The sequence below is a fragment of the Microcaecilia unicolor genome, chromosome 10, assembly GCF_901765095.1.
Source record: "Microcaecilia unicolor chromosome 10, aMicUni1.1, whole genome shotgun sequence".
In the NCBI taxonomy this organism is placed as follows: Eukaryota; Metazoa; Chordata; class Amphibia; order Gymnophiona; family Siphonopidae; genus Microcaecilia; species Microcaecilia unicolor.
In genome coordinates, this window is record NC_044040.1 from 94,782,165 (window position 1) to 94,808,431 (window position 26,267).

The following is a 26,267-nucleotide window of genomic DNA, read 5'->3' on the forward strand; positions in this document are numbered from 1 at the left end:
AATTTGAATTACCCATGTAAATGCAACATAAAATATTTGGGTGTTAAATATCTTTTCTTTAATCCTGTTCACTTAAAACAATTTATTGATCAGAAAAAGTTGTCATAAAATTGTTTGGAGAAGTCTAGTATTGGTTCCAGGGATAAGATGGATAATTATATAGTGGATATACCGTTAAGCCTTTCTTTGTTGTTTTTTTTTTCTTTTGTATTACGAATCTCTCCTAAGTATAATTAACCAACCCTCCTCCTTTTGGTGGTCTAAGACAAGATATATAATTTTTTTTTCTTATTATAATATTCAAGTATATATTCTTATATAAAAGTTTTCTTTCTGATTTTCCTACTCAAGTTTTTGATGCTTGTAATGTGATTAAAATTCATAAATAAAATAATAAAAAATAATTGAAAAAGAAAAACGCCTACATTGCGACCCAAATCGGGAGATAGACGTTTATCTCACAAAAACGATTAAATCAGTATAATGGAAACAAAATTTTCAGTACGTCCGGGTCGCTCGTACGCTCAGAGAGAAACGCCCAAATAAGGGGCATGTCGGGGGCGTGTTAGGGGCGGTGATACGACCTGGTCGTGTACAACGTATCACGGATAACGAAATGGATCTGGTTGGGCGGGAGCATGGGCGTCATTTGTTGGACCCCAAATAAAAGCGACCAGAGCAAGGGGGAAACGTCTTTAGACCCAATAGCGCTTGTGTGGAGTTGGAAAGTGGCAAGATCGGTGTTGGGAGAGCTGATTTGTTAGTTGCAGAGAGAAAGTTGAGTGTGTTGAGTACCTGTTACGTTCGTCTGTGTGGCCTGCCTCTTTTGTGACTGACCGTTTGACCTTTCCCTACTCCTACTCCTTGCTCAATCAGTACCTTCCCCTTCCCCTCCCCCTATCCCTCTCCAATCACTGTTCCCACGTGTATATTGTATTCCCTGACCTCCGTTTGTCTCTGTGTTGCCTGTGTGAGTGGAAGAGGGCGTGGTGGCTGACAATGAGAGGTCTGTGTGTTGTGCGTGTGTTATTACTACTAATAATAATACTTGCACTGCTGGGAAAATGGATGCACTTAATGCACTGGTGTCTGGCATGGTAGAGGAAGAGGGCACACACCGCAGGACGTATGCATGGCCCCGAGTCTATAGGCCCCGCACCACCTTCCTACAACTCACTGACCAGCAGTGTCTTACAAGGTTCAGGTTTGATAGGGACACCATTGTGCAGCTTTGTGAGCAGCTGAAACCCCTCCTTCAGCCCCAGACCCGTAGGAATAACCCCATCCCTGTCCATCTCAAAATCACTTCCTCTCTCTCTGTCCTAGCCACTGGGAGTTTTCAATCTGTATTAGCTGCTAACACAGGGCTCACCCAGGCTTCTATTTCACACTGTCTCACCCAGTTCCTGCATGCCTTTCTAACTCATACCTCTCACTACATCACTTTCCCCACCACCCCCCAGGCCCTGCACACCAACATGGCTGCCTTCTATGCTGTTGCTAGATTCCCCTCAGTCATAGGTGTGATTGATTGCACACACGTCGCCCTCAGACCCCCCAGGGCACACAAAGCCACCTACAGAAACAGGAAGGCTTTTCATTCCATGAACATGCAAGTTGTGTGTGATGCCCAGGGGGAGATATTAGACGTGTGTGCCAGGTTCCCCGGTTCCACCCACGATGCATACATCCTACAGCACTCAGGCATCTACCGCAGATTTGAGCGAGGAGAGTTCACCGGTGGATGGCTACTAGGTAAGTTCAGCATGGATGGACCCATACCTATACCTCCTCCACTGGGCAGCCCTCCGCCCTGGCTTCCTCCACCTCACTCCACAATCCACTATCCTTATCCTCCCTTCCCCACCCCCCTGTACCTGCTCCAAGCAATACACACTCATCTATCTCATTCTGCTTTTCTCCAAAGGTGACCGGGGCTACCCGCAGAGGACGTGGCTCATGACCCCCGTGGTGCATCCACAACCAGGCCCACAAGAAACTTACAACAGGAGACATCGGAGCACCCGGGGGATCATTGAGCGGACTTTTGGAATGGTCAAAAACCGGTTCCGCTGTCTGGACCGGTCTGGAGGGGAGCTCCTCTACAGCTCTGAAAAGGTGGCCAAGATGTTTGTTGCCTGCTGCATGCTTCACAATTTGGCTCAGCGCAGAGGACAGCCTCTCCCAGAGGAGGCACAGCCACCAGAGGAGGCCCCAGATGAGCAGGAAGAGGAGCCCCCTCCACCCCCAGCCCACAGAGCAGACCTCAATGCTTACCAGCTTGGCATAAGAGCAAGACAAAGACTCATTGAAACAAGTTTTGCGTGAAAGTAAGTGCACATTTACTGTGTATAACTGCATAAGTGCATGGGTGTTCAACCCCCCCCCACTCCCCACCCTCACCCTCCAGCATGTGATGACATCACTTTCCCCGTCCCCTCCCCCGTCCCCTCCTACCCCTCCCACGGACTTCCTGTGCAGCTGGTGCTGCAGGGGAAGTATCTTCACTGTCTGATCTGTCTGATGTGCTGCTCCCACTGTCCTCCTCCTCGGTTTGGGCTACGGAGTGGAAATCTGGCCACTTTGTTGGGTGTAGCCTGGCCACAGGACCCAGAATGGGAGATGGTTTGGTGGTGGGTGCTGCAGTAGTCGGTGCAGAGGCGGCAGATCGCAATGCCCACCTCTTGGCTGGTGGTTGCTGCCCACTGGAGGAGGATGTGGAGGGCAGGTCTTGCTGCTGCAGCACGGCTGGAGTAGGTGGTGGTGGGCGCGGAGGGTGCAGCCCTTCAATGGTGTGCTGCAGCTGTTGGAGTTGCTGCAGCACCTCTTGGTGGGCTTCCCGCTGTGCCTGGAGCACCTCTCGGTGGGCTTCCCGGTGCGCCTGGAGCAGCTCTTGGTGGGCATCCCGCTGCGACTGGAGGGCTTGCCGCTGCACCTGCAGTGCTTCCCTCTGCAGCTGTAGTTTGTCCTGGCGGTACGCCTCCAGGCGCACATTGTGCCTCAGCAACTCAGTGGCCAGCTGCAACAGTTGCCTCCGTTGGCTGGATGGCCTGTGACGAGGAGCCGGCCCCCTATAGGCATACTCATCAGCAGAGTCAACCAGTGGTGGAGGTGCCGCCTCTGCTGGTGGTGCTGGTGGAGGTTGAGCCTCTACTGCTGATTCAGCTGCAGGTGGTGGTGGTGGTAGAGGCTGTACTGGTGCAGGTGGTGGTGGTGGTAGAGGCTGTACTGGTGCAGGTGGTGGTGGTGGTGGTGGTAGAGGCTGTACTGCTGCTGCAGGCGGTGGAGGGTGAGGCTGTGGTGCTGCTGTAGGCCTTGGTTGGTCTTGCAGGCCACTAGGGCCAGCCTCCTCAGAGTCATCACCTGTATAGCACAAGGGTGAGCAAATGTTGGTGAAAATAACCCACTTTTGTCTTTCAGCATTCATATACATTGGCCTCCAAACTGCTGACCCAGCAAAGAGATGGTGAGGAGGAGGAAAGGAATTGACAGCGATGTGAAAGAGAACCCCACAGCCAGCTGGGTAGAGGTGGTGGACGGCCAGCCAAGAGAAGGACACCGCTCACAACTTTGTGGACAAGCTGTTTGTTGTATATTTGTCAAAATGAAGGACATTTCAGCATGTCTTCTGTTACTACGGACTTGCTAGACTCTCTAGAACTGCATTATCACCCCCATTACAGGCTCCTTAAGTTGCATGCATGTGGCCCACACTCAGTAGAGCACAGAGGTGATAGAAGGAAATAGGCACGGTTTGGTGATGGGAAAATAGGAGGAAGTAGTAGGGAAGGAAGGGTCCCAAAGTAGTGCCACAGTAGTACCCTACATACACCCATAGGAGCCAACTGTTATGCATTATTGGGGGTGAAGCCGAGTGCACAAAACTCCACCCTGGACACCTACATGATAGTTGCTCAATATTGGGGGTGTTGAAAAACCCACAGCAGCCACAGAGTGTGCTCCTATGACACACCACTACTCAAAGAGAGCTTACAATGTAGTTAAGATGCACACACAGGACAAGTAAGAGAGAAGGTAAATGAGTACGGTAGGGATAGAGAGTAATGATACAGAGCAAGTGAGTAGGGGTAGGTAAGAAAGTCAGCACAGCATCATTAAGATGGTTGTTTATTCTACATATTAGCACACCCGCCTGAAACTCCCTCCCGCTTCCCGCTCACCCCACTCCCCACCTCCCACCTCCTGGCCCCAACTTGTATAACACAGTTTAGTGCAGCGGAACACATAAGCGCAGCTTCATAAAGAATGGTCAACCTACCTGAGTCCGCAGCCTGTGCAGAGGTGTCAAGGGACCCTATTCCATGGATGCCCTCCTGGGGTAGGAGGGAGTGGACCATCAGCTCCAGGGGGGTGAGGTTGGCAGTATCATGTGGTGGGGGGTGGGCACCAGCCTTGCGCCTCACATCCCTCTGGAGCTTGCATCACTTGCGCTTGCAGTCCTCCACGTCCCTTGCACAATGGAAGACTACATTGACGCTGTCACGGACTGCCTCCCACTCCCTCTGTTTGGTCATTGCAGCCAGCCTCTGCCCTGTGGGAGCAAACAGATGTTGGTGGCGTTGCTGGATCTCCTGCACCAGTAGCTCTACCTCTCCATCCGTAAAATTACCCTTCCGGGTTGGGGGTTGACGTGGCGGCATTGTACCAATGGGGTTTTCGAAAATACGGAGTGGGCGTTTATATAGTCGCCAAGAACGCCCATTGACACGGGGGAATAGGCGTGTCTGATATGGGCGTTTTTTTTTTCAATTATACACATAATTCCTAAGCGTGCCCAGCTCAGATAGCGATTTGGAGCACATGATTTCGATTATGGGTAGATAATTATGGGCGTCCCCACCTGCCTTCCCTTTCTTCATTGCCATCTAACCCGCCATTTCCTGCACTGGGACCTTGCCGGTTGTTCTTAAGAATAGTTTACAGGGTTTTACCCTCACTTATAATAAGGTTTGTGTTTGGCAATGTATGTTTGGGTACACCTGTGTATTTGGGGGGGGGGGGGATTATTGCTGGCCCTCAGCCAACACGCCTTCCGTTTCCACTCTTCCACATCCCGTGAGCCTCCCTTACTTTCTCCCATTCTCTCTGCCTGCTTGTAACAGGCAGTCTGTGGGGCCGACGATATTCCTACATTCGCTCCAAATCAAGCACCCCTCGGTAAGGGACATTTCAATGAGAGAGATGTGCAGCTAATGATCCAGATGATAAAAGTAGGGAAGGAGGCTGGCTAGCCATTTGTGTTCATGAACACTAATATCCATCCAGCCTCCCTGGCCCACCTCCCCTGCACATTTGGCCATGCAGGTTGGAATGAACAGGTGGCCTTCTGTATGGCCAACATTCTCACACATACATCAACTTTCTCATTCACACTGCACATTTCATGCTATGCATATTGCTGCCTGCTTCCTCTCAACTCAACAGCACCATTTGCTTATATGTAATGCACAAGGGAGACAAACACACAGACACCCTGATAGTTAAAGTATAACAAAAACATTTATTTCCCCCCCCCAACCCCACCCCTAAAAACCAACCCCGAACAATGCCCTCCTCCCCCCCCACAACTCCCCACAACCCCAACAATTCCCTCCCCCCTCCACACACACATCCCCAATTCCCTCCCCCCACACAGAACCCCAACAATTCCCCCCTCCCCACATCCCCAACAATCCCCCCCCCATTTAAGTCAAGGGCGGGCACGCCCTCTGAGTAAGGCCCTCTGTAGCAGGGCAATGAGCAGCCCCAGCAGTACCCTTAGTGGGCCCTGGAGCTGCTCATTGCCCTGCCGTAGGGCTCGGACCTCCTGCAGCAGCTGGTGCTGGCCATCTACCAGCTGCTGCTGGCCATCTACCAGCTGCTGCAGGAGGCGCATCATCGCACCTGCACCTAGGGCTGGTGGAGGTGGCCCAGGGGCTGGAGCTGGCCCAGGGGACGGAGCAGACCCAGGGGAAAGCGGTGGGGCAGGCGATTGAGGTCCCGCAGGGGATGAGGATGGCCGAGGGGAGGGAGAGGGCTCATGGTGTTACAGGTGGGGAGGGGGCCTCCATATAGTCCTCATCTATGACGAGGACCCCCTCCTCCGAGCCCGCCAACTCCTCCTCCTCCGCCTCCTGTGCTGGGGCCGCTGCCTCCTCCTCTTCCTCCTCCTCCACGTGGTTTCCCTGCCCTGGATCCTGCTCGTGCTCCTGCTCCTCGTCCTCCTCCTCCTCCTGCAGGTGGTGGCCCTCTTCATCAGCACGCTCGGCTTGCTGCTGGTGGAGCCCTGTGTATGTAAACGGAGTGTGATTGAGATCAGCACATACAACATGGCTTGCATAGTGCAGTAGCTGGGTGGCCTGAGACGGGGGATGGGCCATGGTGTGGTAAGGCATGGCCTATGCCCATGGGGACTGAGCTGCATCAGATGACATGACAAAGAACCCTGGAACCTCCTCTGACACACACCACACAGGACATGTTGCCATACCACATTCATTGCTGACCAGCATGTTTGCATTGTGAGAGGCGACAAGGGCTTGATGGGCAGTTGTTGTTGGTTTTATTGGTGGGGGGGGAGGCAGTGGGAAGGGTGTTGAGCACAAAACTTTTATGAGAGTTAGGCCAATGACATCCACTAAACGTAGGGCCTCAGGCAGATCTACCAGGACACACTAATCAGCCACCCCAGAAAGAAGAATAGTAAAGTGAGGCATATCATCTTTCATCTCAGGGGGATGGTCGGAAGTTGCAGCCACACTCATGGGAGGACCCCTGCAATCTGCATCCTTGATCTGGGACAGATATGTTATTACTTACTAGTTGGCTATTAGCCACATGGATGGGAATTGATATTGTACAGCACATTGGCATTATTCAAGACGTGTATTTAGCAATCTGTACAGGTGTCCTGGTTTTGAATACTTACGCCGAGCCCTGAGGTGCTGTCGCACCGCCCGGATGAGCTCGGGCCTCTCACGCCGCACACGGCGGAAGCGCCTCCTCAGGGACTCCAGGTCCCGGTGCACTCCGAAGCGTCTGTAAGATATAAGTTTGTAGAGCAGGGGTCAGGAGGGGATGGTCCTTTTTGTCCTCTGCACACATTGATTTGTTATTCAAGTAGCAGAGAGAGAGGGTCAACAGTGTTTGGGGGGGGGGGACCACCTCCATTGGTACTGAATCATACATAGGAGCCACCTTTTTACCATTTTGGGGGGGTGCAACCCCCAATGGAGATTACCTCTCCCTCCCTCCATACATACAAGGCATTTCTTTTATATTGGGGGTGCTCAAGCACCCACAGCAGCCACCGAGTTGGTTCCTATACAGATGATGCCATAGAGGTGGCCATGAGGCCAGAAAGTATTGTTTGTATGCATTATAATGTATGCTTGTAACACTACTTTATATGTGTTATCATTACCATGTTATAAAGTATGGTATACATTTAATTGGTATCATGTTTCCACTATTCGGATGTGTTGTAAGCCACATAGAGGCTGCAAAGAGGGATTGGAAATGTGGTGTTCACAGGCAAGATATACATAAATAACGAAATACATTCTTGTAGGGATGTGGGAATGGTCGTCCTTTCAATAACATACATTTTATTAGTGATATTGTGCATATTCCTATATTACTCATTATCCTTGCATGCACACTCCAGTTACTGGTGGTACCATTGATGACGGAGCTGTTATATGTGTAGGTACAGGAGGGGGGGGTGGGCCATAACCTTACCTTTCAAGCCTGTCCCTAATATGGGACCAGGCTCGCATGGCCTGGAGCCTGGGGGGCAGGTGGTGGTGCTGGACAAAGAGCCTGTGCCGGTGCCTTAGGCACAGGCGCACCAGCAGCAGGCTCTCCTCCTGTCCGAAGTTGGGCTCTCATCGTTGTGCCATTTTTCCACGTGTTGGAAAACAAGTGCCTTATATAGACGACCTTGCGTGAGGGACGTCGTTTCATGCACAGCTCCATATATGGATGACCATCCCATATATGTCCCTATCAGCACGTGGACGCCGTCGTAAGCATAGACGTCTTTGACGTGCACATGCCTGGTTATGTGTGTGGAAAGTGCCTTATATAGATGAGTATGACACACCCCATCCGACCCTTTTCACATATACACAATATGCATATAGCTGCATGTTCAGTAGGTGTACAGTGCATACAGGTCCGGACATGCAGATGGGCACATATGAGGAAAATATGGGTGCAGCAGCAGCATGATTTTTCTGTTGTTGACGCATATATGCGTTCCTCATATTTTCCCGTACCTGGATGGCCAGAACAACATGTACTGTACTTGCGGTACACCTATGTACATTATTTTATACACTTTGTGATTTGGTCGTTTGCACCTGCAATAATCGACCGTGTTAGGGCGCCCAATTTAGTCACGCTTATGCGCTCCTCATTTGATTGTTTTCCTACAGGGATAATCGATTATCGAAAAACGCCCATACTATTTTCCGATTATACATGCCTATTTTTGGACGTTTTCGTAAGAACGTCCTAATTCGTACTTGGACGATCTTTCAATTATGCCCCTCCACGTATTACATGGTAAATTATAATGTTTATATGGGGTTGTTAGGAATTTGTGTGAATGGAATCCATGAGTGTTTGATGAGCGGTGTATGAGTGGTGAGATTGCAGTGTGTGGATAGTAATTTGCAAGTTTTAACTACTATGCATGGTGCAATAATAGGTTAGATATCTGAAGATATTTGAAAATAATAAAGATTTGGAATTGTGCATAGCTGTGATTATATTTTGTGCAGTAGCTTGATGTACAGCTATATTTGGAATATAGATACCCTGTTTTAGCATTTTGTAATGAATATGTATGAGAGACATCTACATATAATGGATGTAGTGGGCTGGTGTAACTATAGACATGCAACTCAAATGCATGACCCAGCATTTTTTGCATTAAATCTTAGTTACTAATTTCAGGATCATTCTTTAAGCTTCACTAGATCCCTCCTCATGCTATCCACACCCTCCAGGGTGTCTACCCTATTCCAGAGTCTGGTATGATCCGCAAAGAGACAAACTTTAAAAGAGTTATTCTGTAATATCACTCACAAAGATATTAAAAAGAGCTGGCCCAAGGACCGATCCCTGAGCAAGGTTGCCATGTGGGCGGTTTTCCCACCCAATTGGGCGGTTTTCCGCGACCCGCTGCGGGAAATTTTTGTCCGCTGCGGGTCGAGGTTTTTTGGGCTATTTTGGGGGTTTTTGTGCGGTTTTTCGGGCCGCGGGGCGGGGCGGGGCTAATGATGTTTTGGGCGGGGTTTGATGATGTTTTGGGTGGGGTTGACGACGGCGGGGGTGGAGCTGATGACGGCAGGGGTGGAGCTGATGACGGTGGGGGTGGGGTTGATGACGGTGGGGGCGGGGGTGTGAACTTTTTGGGCGGGTTTGGGGACTGGGTAATTGGCAACACTGTCCCTGAGGTATACCATTGATAACATCCTTTTCCTCAGAGCAAACTTCATTTACCACTACCCTCTGTCTCCTTCCATTTAACCAGTTTTTAACTCACTTTAAGGCCCATACTGGGGGCACTCAGTTTATTTATCAGTTGCCTATGCAGAACCGTGTCAAAGGTTTTGCTTAAATCCAAGAGCACCACATCTAGTGCCCCTCCCATATCTAACTATTTGGTCACCCAGTGAAAGAAATCAATCAGATTTATCTGACAAGATGTGTCTCTAGTGAAACCATGGTGTTTCTGGTCTTCTGTCCATTTGATTCTAGCAACCTCACAATCCTCTGCTTTAGAAGCATTTCCATTAGTCTGCTCACCACTGAGGTCAGACTAACAGGCCTATAATTCCGAACCTCTTCACTTCTGCTCTTGTGCAGAGTGATCACATCTGCCCCTCTCCAGTCCTTCAGGACCACTCCAGACTCTAAGGAAGTGTTGAAAAGGTCAGACAACAGGGCTGCCAGAACTTCTTCAAGTTCCTTAAGTACCCTCAGATGAATCTCATCTGGCCCCATTGCTTTGCCTGTTTTTATTTTAGCTAGCTCCTCACGAACAGAATCTTCTGAGAATTGGTTCTGGTCAACCACACATCTATTCCCATTAGCAATTATTTTCTGTGGTGCTACTCCATTTAACCAGTGATGGTCAGTGTTAAAAAAAAACACTGACTGCCACCGGAAGAATATTGATCAGCATGTGTATAAAATAGTTCATCGGTCATAGTTCATCTTTTTTTGATATACTGCTTATCTAAGTGGTACACAATAGAAAAAAAATTGAGTGGGGAGAAATGTTAAATTGGGAACATACATTAGGAGGCCTAGGCTACAATTGAAAAATAATATAAGCCTATATAATATAATATAAATGCTATGGGCCCAGTATTCAAAGGGATTTAAGCAAGCAGGAAAGGCTCCTCTCACTTAAATCCCCTAGGGCCGTCTAACCTCTGATATTCAGTGGCACTAAACTGGGCAGTGCTGCTGAATATCACCTCTGACTGCCTTACAAAAAAAAGTGGGCAGGTCAGGGGCAGTACAGAAGGCAGCATTAGGAAGAAGCCAAGAGTTATGTGGGTGCCAGCAGTATTCAGTTCTGGCACCACATAGCTAAGCGGCCTAATTTAGCTCAAAAGATGAACTAAATGAAGCCGCTTAGCTATGCAGGTGCTGACACTGAATACTGGATGGGCCCACATAAGCTCTGCCAGCCTGCCTGCCCACATTTAGTAACCAATATTCAATGTCAGTGCTAATTCAGCTGGTGACAATAAGCAATTAAAAGAACGCTGACTGCTGCTGGCTGAATATCAGGGGGTATGTGTTAAGGTTCAAAGGGCTATTCTTTACCTAATGTACGCAAGGTGGAGAGGTGGCATTGCCATTTAACTAGACAAAGACATCAAAGAAAAGAGAATCAACAATGTAGCTAGGTCGATAACTAACATAGCAATATGAGGTGGGGTAGAATAGAATTAAATCTGATGGAAATGTATGAAGTTACTAAGTTAATAATTTTTCAGTGCTTTCTTGAATTTCTTGCGTGAAGTATCAGTATGAGTATACTTTGGTAAACTATTCCATCATAGTATGTAAATTTATCTAAAAAGATTTTATGCTGCACATAAAAAATTATAACATCCTAAGAGATGGTTTGTGAATTCTTTTGTAATCCACATTGAACTTAGAAAGGTGTTTGTGGGATATAAGTATTACTATTAGTATGAGTAATACTTTCTCTGATTTGCTTTATAGTTGTTGCCTATTTTCAGAAAATATCCTGTAATTATACTACCATTTGAAAAGGTAAAGGACAGCTCCCTATATATCTGCTCAACCTCATGCATGATTTCATAGACCTCTATCATAACCCCTCTGAATGAGTGATCGGTGCCCAGTGACTGAGCAAGTCCCTTCATTTGCATATGATTTGCATAGGTGGATAAACTGTGAACATTCCTTATAAATGGGACAAAAGAAGAGTGCCCCTGTTAGACTCAAAAGGGAAAGACCAGTTCTTCCCAGGACTTTAGGGCAAACAAGAGGGATAGACTGGTGTAGAGTTATAAACTCACCCTGACCTTAAGGGGAGAGTCAAGTCAGGACCCTGTGGCTGGTGGCTCTGCAGGGTTGGAGACCATGCTGTTCTTTACAAAGGATAAGAGTGAGCCTTTGGGTAGAAAGGAATTGAGAATTGCTGTGGATGGGTCTTTATCTAGACTATTGATGGCTGTGGAGGAATGTGGATGGATCTCTTTTTGGATTACTGTTTTACGGGAGGCACATCCTTTTGCTTTTGGACTTTTGCTAAGAGTTTGTGGGCCTACTTTGACCCTGGATTATTGTGTTGCTATAGAATTCACAGATACTTGCCCACATCTTCGGGTGGGCGATGCAGTGAGTCAGACACTCAGCCCACACCTTTGGGTGGACAGGGTATGACAGCAATATACACTGTAAACACCAGTATTTCCACATGGAAAGCCTTTAAGGCTTATCATCTTCCAGTACCTTCTTATCTGTCAAATATGGTCATCCCATATAATCCATCATGTACACTCCATCACCGTTTAGTTCTCCTGTCACCCAAGTTGACCCGTTATGAGAGTACTAGATCTTTAGCATTTTTATTCCTAGTACCAAAATTATGGAATGATTTGCCAAAATATATTAGAACAGAGATTTCCTTTCCAAAATGTAATACCCACCTTAAAACATACTTTTTTTGAAATGGCTTATTGAACCCCCCCCCCCCCCCCCCGTCTTATTTTCTGCATTAGTAAGCCTATGTGATAGGGTACAGCTTGACCTAGTTCTGTATAGTGGTTAGTGCAGCAGACTTTGATCAATTCCCACTGCAGATCCTTGTGACTCTGGGCAAGTCACTTAACCCTCCATTGTCCCAGGTACAAATAAGTACTTGTATATTCTATGTAAATCACTTTGAATGTAGTTGCAAAAACCACAGAAAGGTGATATATCAAGTCCCATTTCCTTTCCTTTCCTTTATCTGAGCCTTCCTCTACTTGTTCCCTTTTTAGGGTATGAATGTGAGTTCTTTCCTGTTACAAAGTGGTGCTCTTTTCTGTTGTTTTTATGATTTTTATTATATTGTTAACCACTTTAATCAGACTCTGGTTTAGCAGGATATCAAATTTGCGGATGAACATAAACAATAGGGCTTCTAAAATAATTTTCATAGTTAAGTTTATTTTCGCATAGCTATATGCATCACTTTACACTTGTTTGTATTAAACTCACCTGCCATTTAGATGCTCAGTCTCCCAATCTGAATAATTTTGTGTCTTCTGCTCCATTTTCCAGATCATTCATATATATATATATATATATATATATATTTTTTTTTTTTTTTTAACCCACAATTCTAGTACAGATACCTGTGGTGCTCTACTCTTTACCTTTCTCCATTGAAAAAGTGAACCATTTTCTCCTATTATATGTTTCCTATCCTTTAGCTAGTTACTAACTCACAATGGCACTGCCTCTTATCACATGAGTTTTTTTTTCCATGTCCTCTGGAATACCTCATCAGGTACTTTGTCAAATGTCTTCTGAAAATCCACATAAGTTATTAGCCACTCACCATTATCCATGTGGTTATTAACACACCATCAAAAAATCTTAACAGTTTGGTAAAGCAAGACTTCTCTTTGTGAAGTTCATGTTGGCTCTCATTGGCCTATACTTTTCTGGATTACCCCAGAAGCACTTTATAGGCACATTTCACATAAGCAATAGCATATATTGGGGAGGGGCTATCTATCTGTCTATCCATCTGTACACATTTGTTTTGTTTGCATACATATAGGGCTTCAATTTGCCTCCAAGAACAGGGCAGAACAGCAACAAAAATGAGCTGATAGGAGTCTCTGGTCACCAGCAAGAAGAAAGGGGTCATGACATAGAATAGCCAGTGAAAGTCCCTGGATCCTGCTGGCAAGGATAGAAGGTTGCAACTGAAAAGAGACAGCACCCACCCCTGGGTCCTTCCAGCAAGAAGAGAGAAGCTGCAGCTGAGAAGAACTGACGTGAGTCCATTGGTCCTACCAGCATGCAGGGAAGAGCTGCAGCTGAGAAGAGCTGGTAGGGAGTTCCCAGGTTCCACTGGCAAAGATTGATCCACCTTGAGAGCGGGGAGGGAGAGGGCAAAGCTTAAAAGAAGGGCAGGGTTAGAAAGGAGGAAGGGAGAAAAGGGCATAGCATAAGAGAAAGGAAGGGAGTAGAGAAGTAATGGAGAAGAGAGAGAGAGAGTGCAAGAAAGAGAGGGAGGGAGTGAAGGAATGAAAGGCAGAGTGGCATGGAAGGAAGAGAGTGTATGGCTGAGTAAGAAGGAGAGGTGGAGTGGAGTGGAGAGGTGGAGTGCTTGGGTGGGTGAGGTGAGGTGAGGTGGAAGAAGGGATAGTGCAAAAGGGAGGGTATTGAAGGGTAGAGGGGGAATAGTACAAGAGAGTAGGAAAGAAAGGGAATGAGTGGAGGAGCACAGGGGAAGTGCAAGGGAGTAAAAAAGCCTACATGCCTTACTTTGGTTCTTATGTGTATATCCTCTTTGTTGCCAAGTGAGTGTAGCACTTATCTCTGCATTTGTACAAACCTATTTATATTTCCATGGCTAAGGCTTCTCCTTATAATAAATTGCTCTTGATACACAGATTATAATTGTAATCAAATCTGAGGTTCACTATTTTTGGTCTTCTTAGGGTCCAATCTATAAAGACCTAATTCAAGGTCTTAGTAATCATCTATAATAATTAGATTTTACATAATCAGAGACATTTCAGAGATAGCTCAGTCATTCATGTGAAGCACCATTTCAGGAAAGTCTTGGAAGTAGGAATATTGTTGTTTTACAAAAATGTGCAGAAGCCATGACACGTTTTACAATACCAGAGCTATCCCCCTAATTCTATAAAAGTTGCCAAAAATTGCATATGCAAATTTGGGCATGTGCCCAATATGAGTGTGCAATTTAATTGAATATTGAGCTAATTTGTGCCAATAATTGTTTTTTAGCAAACAATTATTGGCGCTAATTGAAATCAATTAACATGTAGGCACATAAATTTAGGTGCATGATCCGTGCCTAAAGTTTACGCGCATTTGGAAAGGGGGCACAGAAATGGGAGGGTCATGGGAGTTTGGGGGGCGGAGCATGGGCATGGATTCAAGTTATGTGTGCAATTATAGAATAAGGGGGTTTTGTATGGAAATGTAGGCAGGGATATTTGCACCATGTTTTCATTGGTGCATATGGACACACCTAAATTTATGTGTGACCCCTGTGCTTAAGCACAATTCTATAAACAAAGTCTACCTTTAGGCATGGCTTATAGAATAACACAAACGTTTTTTCCATGCCAATTTCTTAGGGATGATTTATAGAATTCACCCCTATATGTGTACGCATATTGTAAATCAACAGATCTCCACTCTCTCACCAAGATGTCTAAAAAGCAAGAAAATGTATAGGAGATAAACATGGCACCATGGTAAACATATAAATCCAAAATATTCTGAATGGGTGCTTATGATGCAGAGAACACACCACAAATTGAAACATACATGCCCTGCCCCTACATATGTTGCAATTAGCATCTGTGAGGTCCCCACACTGTGGAAGCTGACTGTTTAGTGCCTGCTTGGACACCATCTAGCAGAGTTCTGGTGGTGGCACTTAATGGGTAGCGCTATACGTATAGTGGCACTAAATGTGAAGCACTATACATATAGCAGCACTAAACATACAGCACTATCCGTACAGCCCTGATTGCAGTGGTAAACATTTAGATCTGTATGGAATGTAGAAGGACCTCCCAGCAATGGCAATGTAGCCATGTTCCACCACACACAATATATACAGTGCCCTCTAGTGACCCCTCATATGCACTGGGAAGATGGAGGCCAGGAGGGAACACAACTTTTCTGAGGAAGAGAGTGATCTCCTGGTGCTCTTAGTCATACGATACCAGCACCAGCTGTTCCAGGAGGGTAGGTGGAGGATACTGTAGGACATAGCAAGAAGGGCTTGAGAATCTATGTGGAAACCCCTGGGAAGGTATGGACCCATACTGCCCCAAGCCCCCATGCTTATCTGAGAACAGGCAAGCCACACAACAACCGCACTATTCAATACACATGTACCAGTTGCAGACAGCTGAGGTTACAGCACACAGGGTGAACATTACACCATCACATTGTACACATACTGCCTCCTGTAGCTTCCATATGTAAGAACAAAAACCCTTGCCCACTCACCAATCCAAAGATACCTATTCAGCACATCTACCTGCACCAGCCAGCCCTGCCAGGACCTCCCACACTGGCTAACCAGCTTATTTTCAAAAGAGAAGGCCGGCCATCGGGAGATTGCCAGCCATCTCTCAAGGCCAGTGAAATCAGTATAATCGAAAGTCGATTTTGGCCGGCTTCAACTGCAGTCCATTGCGGAGCGGGCCAAACTTCAAGGGGGCATGTCGGCAGGGTACAGAAGGCGGGACGGGGGAGGGACGGGGGCGTGGTACGAGATGGCCGGCTTCACCCGATACTAGAAAAAAGAAAGCCGGCCCTGACGAGCATTTGGCCAGCTTTACTTGGTCCCTTTTTTTCAGGTCCAAGTCACAAAAAAGTGCCCGAACTGACCAGATGACCACCGGAGGGAATCGGGGATCACCTCCCCTGACTCCCCTAGTGGTCACTAACCCCCTCCCACCCTCAAAAAAACAACTTTAAAAACTTTTTTTGCCAGCCTCTATGCCAGCCTGAAATATCATACCCAGCTCCCTGACCGCAGTATGCAGGTCCCTGGAGCAGTTTTTAGTGGGTGCAGTGCACTTCAGGCAGGTGGACCCAGGCCCATCCCCCCCTACCTCTTACACTTGTGGTGGTAAATGGGAGCCCTCCAACCCCCCCCCCCCAAACCCATTGTACCCACATGTAGGTACCCCCCTTCACCCATAATGGCTATGATAATGGTGTAGATTTGTGGGGAGTGGATTTGGGGGGAGGATTTGGGGGGCTCAGCACCCAAGGTAAGGGAGCTATTTTAATATATATTTTTTAAATTTTTAGAAGTGCCCCCTAGGGTGCCCGGTTGGTGTCCTGGCATGTCAGGGGGACCAGTGCACTACAAATACTGGCTCCTCCCACGACCAAATGCCTTGGATTTGGCCAAGTTTGAGATGGCCGGCCTCAGTTTCCATTATCAGCAAAAACCGAGGCCGGCCATCTCAAACCCGGCCATCTCTGACATTTGGCCGGCCCCAACTGTATTATCAAAATGAAAGATGGCCGGCCATCTCTTTTGAAAATACGGTTGACCCCATCACTTCGTGGCGCCGTCCTTGGAGATGGGCGCCCTTAGAGATGGTCGGCCCCGTTCAAAAATACCCTTCTAAGTCACCCTATCACATTCTCATCGTCCCCCCACACAAATTCACTGTGTTGTGACACCAGATGCCAGCTCATCCTCTGAATAGCTCTAAATCTGCTTTTGTATGCTTTGAGGTTTCAGGTGATGCCAAAGATTCTGAAAAATATGTGGGAAGTCCATACACTTTATTCCATTTCACTGCTGAGCCCCCTCTTTCCTGCTCAGCATGGCTGTAGACCTGTCTTGCTCCCAGCACGACTTCAAAATGGCTGCTGAAAGTTCAAGCAGTGATCTTGCAAGACTTCTGCGGGCCATCTTTCAGCATGAAGCCTTCCTCAGAAGTCAATATATATCTAGTTGAGTCTCCACAAAATGCCAGGTTTGGGATAGAATTCAGTAGTAAAATGGCAGGCTGCTTGGAAAGGAAAGACTAGAGCAGAATGCCCTTGCTTCTCTGGAGTTTGAAAATAAGTGGTGGACCTGCGTTCCAGGCTGTTCCTGAACAAAATAAGCCCTGATGGTTCCAGGCTTTCAAAATTCAGACTACTACACTTACTACTGAACTCCATCCCAAACCTGACATTTTGTATAGATTCAACTTGCTATCTGTTGACCCCTGAGGAAGACTTCATGCCAAAACATGGCCCATATTGGGTCAGGACAATTTCGGTCAGGATTATTTACATCTATGAAGGTCAAAATTGTACATCTATTTGAGTAACCACTGAAGAATAAAGAGGTTTGTTTTAGACATTTGGACTTTGTTCTATGTTATCCTGGAACATTTACTTCCGTCCATCTATTTGTCTTCATTTTCTGTGGAAGTTCTGTGTCCCCCTTTGCTTTACCTGTTATGAGCCCCAGCGGCCATTCCAAATGACTCTCTGACATATTCTGTAGGTGACTTTTTATCAGATGTGTATTCCCTCATCTTTTACCATTGTCCCACAATATTAATCCCCCCCCCCCAAAACAGCTATATGCATTGGAATTAACAACCCCTATAGACAGCTCCTCCAACAGATAAAACTACGTACATAGGATACCAGAACCTCTGCTTGCACTACGGCAGATAGATTGGAGGCTTCCTCTGTAGGGTCTCCATCCATAGTTTCAGGTTTTTGTATTCCCACCTATGTGGATTTTTCATGAATGTTTACTAATATGAAGGCCTCATGTTGTTGATTGGATCCAATTCCCTCTACTTGGCTTGGGTCACACAAGCATGTGTTGTTGCCTTTGGTTTATAATAAGGCTGGTTTCAGCCTTTCGGAGGGTCTGGTTCCTTCTTGCTGGAAAGCAGAACAAAGAGGAGGAGAAGTCCCTCATGCAAATGTGAGCAACAAGCAACAAAGTGAGGAGGCCTACCTCAGGGGTCAATAGATCTAAGTGAGAGTAAAAATAAAGATAATAAATAATAAAATGCAAACTAGAATAAAAGTGTTGTACATTGACAAATTAAATTTATGATAAAAACTTAAAGACATGTATAAAATATACATAGATTTAGTGACACTTAAAAAAATAATAATCTATGAATAACACCAGGAGAATGTAGAACAAACAAAAGTGTGCATTATGGGAAGTAAAACTAATTGAATATGCAAATGTTTCTAAACATATGTTAAAATAATAAATACAAACATATGAAGATGTAAAAAATTGCAAACTTATGAAAATATAAAATAATGCTCATACAATTATAATAAAAAGTACCTCTTATATTCTTGACAACAAGACTACACAAGAGAAGAAAGCAAGGTCCTTGCTGTGGAACCGCTGTATTATCTGAGTGAAAACATCAGATGTCAACTGAAAATACTGCTGCAAATAGATAAACAAAAAATAAACTGGAAATAAAATATAGCATGTAATAAAAATGAAGATATGAGTTCACTAATGGTGAGTAGTGATAAAAGATGGAACCTCGTGTGAAAGAAACAAAAGTGATGCAGGTGACAATTGTCTATTAAATTCAGTATTGCCATGAAACTGTAACATCGTTAAGTACTGCCGTCTTTGTGTGAAGCCTACTGGGAGAAAGTAAAAAACACTGAAAGATAGGAAAAAATAGTAATATCAACTGGTGTATAAATAGTGAAACTACCAAGAAAAGATAAAGTGAACTCCATCGGATAAAGCGGTTGAAAATAAATCAAATTGGTGTTATATTGAAACGGAGCATCGGTGGTGAGTAAGCTTAATGAGAAAAACAAAATTGACATGAGAACTGTGACGGTGGATGCTACCAAGATAATAAACAGGGGACACATGAAGTCAAAGTGGCATAGGGGATGTGAAACAAACAAAACAGAATGTGGCACCGGTGTGATGAGATGTAAAAAAAAGGGGGGGGGGGGGGTAAAATAAGAAACAATATGGTCCATATGGAAGCCGCCGCCTTGCTGAAAGATAAATAAATTAAAAATTAAAAACAAATGAAGGGGAACAGACATATTCTGCGACTGACACATATCATAAGTTAAGAAAAGACATCAAACAGGAAGAGTACTGGCGGGAAAACCAAAGTACAGGCAGTATTAAGGGCTGACTAACAATATCGGGAAAAGAATTGTGCTATACAGTTCAGGAACCCATATGCATAACTAGTCCATAATGCAGGTAAAACAAGTTCTAGACCTGCGCGTGAAATACATGGAGGGGCATAATCAAAAGTGGGTGCCCATCTCCATGGGCGGCCATGCGAAGGGGAGGGACAAACCGTACTTTCGAAAAAGATGGGCGCCCATCTTTTTTTCGATAATATGGGTTGTGCGGGGCAAATGCCTAGGATTTGGGCGTTTTTGAGCTAGGCGCTATCGGTTTTCAGCGATAATGGAAACCGACGGCGCCCAGCTCAAAAACGAACAAATCCAAGGCATTGGTTATGGAAGGGGCCAGGATTCGTAGTGCACTGGTCCCCCTCACATGCCAGGACACCAACCGGGCACCCTAGGGGGCACTTTTACAAATTAAAAAAAAATTAAAATAGCTCCCAGGTGCATAGCACCCTTCCCTTGTGTGCTGAGCCCCCCAAATCCCCCCCCAAAACCCACTGCCCACAAGTCTACACCATTACCATAGCCCTAAGGGGTGCAGGGGGCACCTACATGTGGGTACAGTGAGTTTTGGTTTTTTTTGGAGGGCTCAACATTAACCAGCACAAGTGGAACAGGTAGGGGGGATGGGCCTGGGTCCGCCTGCCTGATTTCCACTGCACCCATTAACAACTGCTCCAGGGACCCGTATACTGATGTCAGGGAGCTGGGTATGGCATTTGAGGCTCGCACAGAGGCTGTCAAAAAAGTTTTTTTTTTTTTTTAATTTATATTTATTATTATTTCAATAATTCACAAGTAAATTTAAACTTGACAGAAAAAAAACAGCCAAAAAAAATTCAAGTTTACAGAAGTTTGCTTCACAAATAAAATAGGAAAAATAATCTCCTTTTGGATGCTTAAAAGTCCTCAGCTAAGGATTCCAAGATACAAATAAACTGGAGATATAAGGAAAAGAAATTAAACATTTCAAATGTATTATTAATAAGAAAATAAGATTTCAGCATTTCAGGCTTGGTATATATTACATTTAAGGAGCTCTCTTAGATGTTAAAAAGGAACATAATTGGGAAGGGTCAAAATACACATATTTAACATTCAAATAATTAACCAAACATTTACATGGGTATTTTAAATAAAACGTTGCTCCTAATTGGAGCGTCTCCTGTTTTAACTGCAAGAACTTTTGCCTGCGCTTTTGCGTGTCTCTCGACAAGTCAGGGAATATCCGTGTTTGTAATCCTCTAAAAGTTTTCTCTTTCTTTTGAAAGAATTTTTTTAATATCCATGACTTGTCTGAGGTCAACGCAACCGTGGCAAGCAAAGTAGAGGCAGCTGGAATTTCACTATCTGAACTTTCTAACAATGCAGAGACATCTATTGCCTGAATGTTTAAATGTTGTTCCACTTTTTTAGTCGGAATGTAGAAAACCTGGGAAATAGGAGGAAAATGTTCTTCATTAATTTCAAGAACTTCTTTAAAATAATTCCTTAACATTTCCCTCGGAGAAATTAGAGGTTGCACAGGAAAATTAATAAAGCGTAAATTGTTATTTTTGAAACTATTTTCAAGAAACTCAGATTTTCTCCTTAGGTTTGTCAAATCTTTAACTGTTGTTGTTTGCACTGTTTGTATTTGTTGTATTTCTTTTTCAAGTTTTTCAGTTTGTGAGGCCACAGAATTAAATTTAATTTCTACTTCCTTAAGTTTCCCATCTATTAAGGCAACTTCTTCTGAGATCTTTTTCATCTGTGGGCATAAAGCCTTACCAAGGTCCACAATTAGTTGCCAAAGATTGTCTAAAGTTACTTCAGTAGGTTTTTTAAAGGGAAAAAGCTCTTCTGTTCCAATGTGAATTTGACTTACATTTCCCTTTGTTCCTGCCGTCTCCTCATCAGTTCTTCTTTCTACGGAGGCAGATAAGGTAGGGGAAAACAAACTTCCCAAACCTACCGACGAGGATTGAATTGCCTCCCGTTCCCCTCCGCTACATGACTCTCCGGTCTTCGCGGTCGGGTACGACATCGTCGGTGAACTGCTTCCGATTGGTTGTGGAGGCGGGTCTCTACCGTCGGGGCTCAATGAGACTTCCAGCCCTGTGTTCAAAGCACTATCTCCATCTAGTGAATGGACAAGCGGGCTGCCCATCGACGGTGTTGCCATGCCTGCGGCCCTCTGTAAGAAAGGCTCTATCGAGCCTGGAGGGGGTAGATTCCTCGTCTGCTGGGAGGCAGTCGCCGCAGCCCTTCCCCTTCTCTTCGGCATTACAGGAATTTTCAGGTAAGAGAGAGACGAGAGAAAACGCGTCCGTCCTATTCAGCAGCCATCTTGGTCAAAAAAGTTTTTAAAGTTCTTTTTTTGTGGTGGGAGGGGATTAGTGACCACTGGGGGAGTCATGGGAGGTCATCTTTGATTCCCTCCAGTGGTCATCTGGCCAGTTGAGGCACTTTTTTGGGACTTAGGGCGTGAAAAAAAGGGTCCAGCAAAAGCGACCCAAATTCTCGCTTCTGCTGCCATTTTTTTTCGATTATTGGCCGAAGGCGCCCATCTCTCCTCGGCCAATAAACACGCCCCAGTCCCGCCTTCACCAAGCCTCCGACACGCCCCCATCAACTTTGTTCGTTCCTGCGATGGAGTGCAGTTGAAGACGCCCAAAATCGGCTTTCGATTATACCGATTTGGGTGCCTTTGCGAGATGGGTGCCCATCTCCCGATTTGGGTTGAAATATGGGCGCCCATCACTTTCGAAAATAAGGCCAATAGTGAAACAAAACAGTGCAAAGTGTATTGCTTACCCTTTGAAAAAAAGCCGTAGTGATACGACTGCTGTCAACCCGGCAACCGTCATTGATTTGATTCAAGCAAATGGTGAGATGCCTAGAACCTGCTGATTAAATAGGAAAAGTCATCAAAAATGACGTCAAGGTGATTGGCGAATAAGCAGTAAAAAAATAAAAATCCAAAAGGAAAAAATGTATAAATAAAGATACAAAACAAAAAAAACATAATGAAAATGGCTAATATATATGTATATATAATAAAACCTAAAACATAGTGTTGCATGAATATTGAATTGATATGTAAAATAGATATGGTTATAATGAAAATGATGGCAGAAGTGGTGCCCAAATAAAACAGTGAAAGTTTACTGGCAACTCAGCTGTGTGAGGGGATATATTTGTAAAAAGATTTTGGAACCGTGTGTGAAAAAAGCAGGTAAATGTAAATGTATTACAAAAAGGACTAAAAGGGTTGCTGTTTCATTATGTTTTTTAATTTCATTTTTTATCTTTATTCATACATTTTTTCCTTTTGGATTTTTATTCTTTTACTGTTTATTCACCAATCACCTTGACATCATTTTTTTTACGTCATTTTTCCTATTTATAAGTATTGCCATACTGGGAAAGACCAAAGGTCCATCGAGCCCAGCATCCTGTTTCCAACAGCACCAATCCAGGTCACAAATACCCGGCAAGATCCCAAAAATGTACAAAACATTTTATACTGCTTATCCCAGAAATAGTGGATTTTCCCCAAGTCCATTTAATAACAGGTCTATGGACTTTTCCTTTAGGAAGCCGTCCAAACCTTTTTAAAACTCCGCTAAGTTAACCGCCTTTACCACATTCTCTGGCAACAAATTCCAGAGTTTAATTACACGTTGAGTGAAGAAAACGTTTCTCTGATTCATTTTAAATTTACTACATTGTAGCTTCATCGCATGCCCCCTAGTCCTAGTATTTTTGGAAAGCGTGAACAGACGCTTCACATTTACCCGTTCAACTCCACTCATTATTTTATAGACCTCTATCATATCTCCCCTCAGCCGCCTTTTCTCCAAGCTGAAGAGCCCTAGTCACTTTAGCCTTTCCTCATAGGGAAGTCGTCCCATCCCCTTTATCAGTTTCGTCGCCCTTCTCTGCACCTTTTCTAATTCCACTATATCTTTTTTGAGATGCTGCGACCAGGATTGAACACAATATTCGAGGTGCGGTCGCATCATGGAGCGATACAAAGGCATTATAACATCCTCATTTTTGTTTTCCATTCCTTTCCTAATAATAGCTAACATTCTATTTGCTTTCTTAGCCGCAGCAGCACACAGAGCAGAAGGTTTCAACATATCATCAACGACGACACCTAGATCTCTTTCTTGGTCCGTGACTCCTAATGTGGAACCTTGCATGACATAGCTATAATTCGGGTTCCTCTTTCCCACATGCATCACTTTGCACTTGCTCACATTAAACATCATCTGCTATTTAGATGCCCAGTCTCCCAGTTTCGTAAGGTCTGCTTGTAATTTTTCACAATCCTCCCGCGATTTAAAGTCTCAATGTGTGGTTGAGTCGATGGTGCAGGAATGAGGGATTTAGATTTGTTAGAAACTGGGTGATACTCTGGGAAAGGGGGAGACTATTCCACAAGGATAGACTCCACCTTAACCACGATGGAACTAGGCTGCTGGTGCTAACTTTTAAAAAGGAGATAGAGCAACTTTTAAATTATAATGGGGGGGGGGGGGGGTATAAGCCAACAGTCGTGCAGTAGCACATGGTTCGGTGTGGAGTATCCTTGAAGGATACTATTGAAAGAATAGTTAGGGAATCCCAGTACAGAGGTTTCAACAATGTTGAAAGTAAGCCAGGTGTGCTTAATGAGAGAGCAGGGTACAGGATGCACATTATCCACTTCAACTTAAAGGCAGTTTGTAGATCCAAGGAAAAAACACAATCTAAAGTGCCTGTATACAAATGTTAGAAGCCTAAAAAATAAGTTGGGAGAGTTAGAATATTATAGCACTAAATGATGAGGTAGATAAAATAGGCATCTCAGAATCTGGTGGAAAGAGGACAATCAATGAGACACTATCAGGCTTGGGAGCAATTTCTGAAGTCCACTGCAGTGCCCCCTAGGGTGCCTGGTTGGTGTCCTGGCATGTCAGGGGGACCAGTGCACTATGAATGCTGGCTCCTCCCGTGACCAAAGGGCTTGGATTTTGTTGTTTCTGAGATGGGCGTCCTCGGTTTCCATTATCACCGAAAATCGGAGACGACCATCTCTAAGGATGACCATCTCTAAGGTCAACCTAAATTTCGCGATTTGGGCGTCCCCGACCGTATTATTGAAACGAAAGATGAATGCCCATCTTGTTTCGATAATATGGGTTTCCTTGTCCCTTCGTCCTCAGGAAAACTTGGGCGCCCCTTTCGATTATGCCCCTCTATGTGTTCTGGATAAATGTTATATCAGGGAGTGCCAGAGAGATAAAATTTCTAGATGTAATAAACAACTGCTTCTTAGAGCAACTGGTCCAGCAACTGACAAGAGGGGGAGCAATTTTGGATCTGAACCTTGGTGGCGTGCAGGGAATAGTGTGAGAGGTGGCTGGGAAACAATGATAATAACATGATCAAGTTTGAGCTATTATCTGGGATTAACCTGCAAAGTAAATATACTGTAGCTGCATTTAATTTTCAAAAGGGAAACTATAATAAAATGAGGAAAATGGTTAAAAAGAAGCTAAAAGGATCAGCTTATGCCACTAAATCAGGCGTTGACTTTATTCAAAAATACCATCTTGGAAGCCCAGACCAGAAGCATTCCACATATTTACAAAGGTGGACAGAAGAGAAAATGACAGCCAGCATGGTTAAAAGGTGAAGTAAAAGAGGCCATTACAAAATATTGTCCTTCAAAGAATGGAAAAAGGACCCAAATGAAAAATTAAGAAGCAACATAAGCACTGACAAAACAGATGCAAAGTATTAATAAAGAAGGCTAAAAGAGAACATGAAGAAAACCTTGACACAGAGGCTAAAGCTCACAGTAACAACTTTTTCAGGTACATCAGAAGCAGAAAGTCTGTGAGGGAATCTGTGGGACTGTTAGATCACGAAGAAGAAAAAGGGGCACTGAGAGAGGACAAGGCCTTAGTGGAGAAACTGAAATTACTGATCTGTTGTTAGTAATATGTAACCTATCGTTAAAATCATATTGAAGATTGGAGGGTGGCCAATGTGATGCCAATTTTTAAAAAGGCGTCCAGGGGTGATCCGGGAAATGACAGACCGGTAAGCCTAATGTCAGTGCTGGACAAATAGTGGAAACTATTATAAAGAATAAAATTACAGAACACATAGACAAACATGGTTTAATGAGACAGAGTCAGTGTGGGTCCAGTCAAGAGAAGTCTTGCCTCACCAATTTGCTTCATTTCTTTGAAGGCGTGACTAAACATGTGCCGGCTGATGTAATGTATCTAGGTTTTGAAAATCATAGAGTCATGGAATAGGAGGCAAGGTTCTAGTGTGGATTAGGAATTGGTTATTGGACAGGAAACAGAGGATAGGGTTAATGGTCATTACTCTCAATGGAGGACGGTGAACAGTGGAGTGCCGCAGGGATCAGTGCTGGGACTGGTGCTATTTAACATATTTATAAATGATATGGAAATTGGAACTATGAGTGAGGCGATTAAATTTGCAGATGACACAAAACTATTCAAAGTTGTTAAAACACATGTGGACTGTGAAATGTTGCGGGAGGACCTTAGGAAATTGGAAGACTGGGCATCCGAAAGGCAGATGAAATTTAAGGTGGACATACTGTATGCAAGATGATGCACATTAGAAAGAATAATCTGAGTCATAGTTACCTTGGGGGTCAGTACTCAAGAAAAAGATCTAGGTGTTGTTGTAGATAATGCACTGAATTCTTCTGCTCAGTGTGCAGCGGCAAACAGGATGCTAGGAATTATTAGGAAAGGGATGGTGAATAAGACCAAAAATACTGTAATGCATCTGTATCACTCCATGGT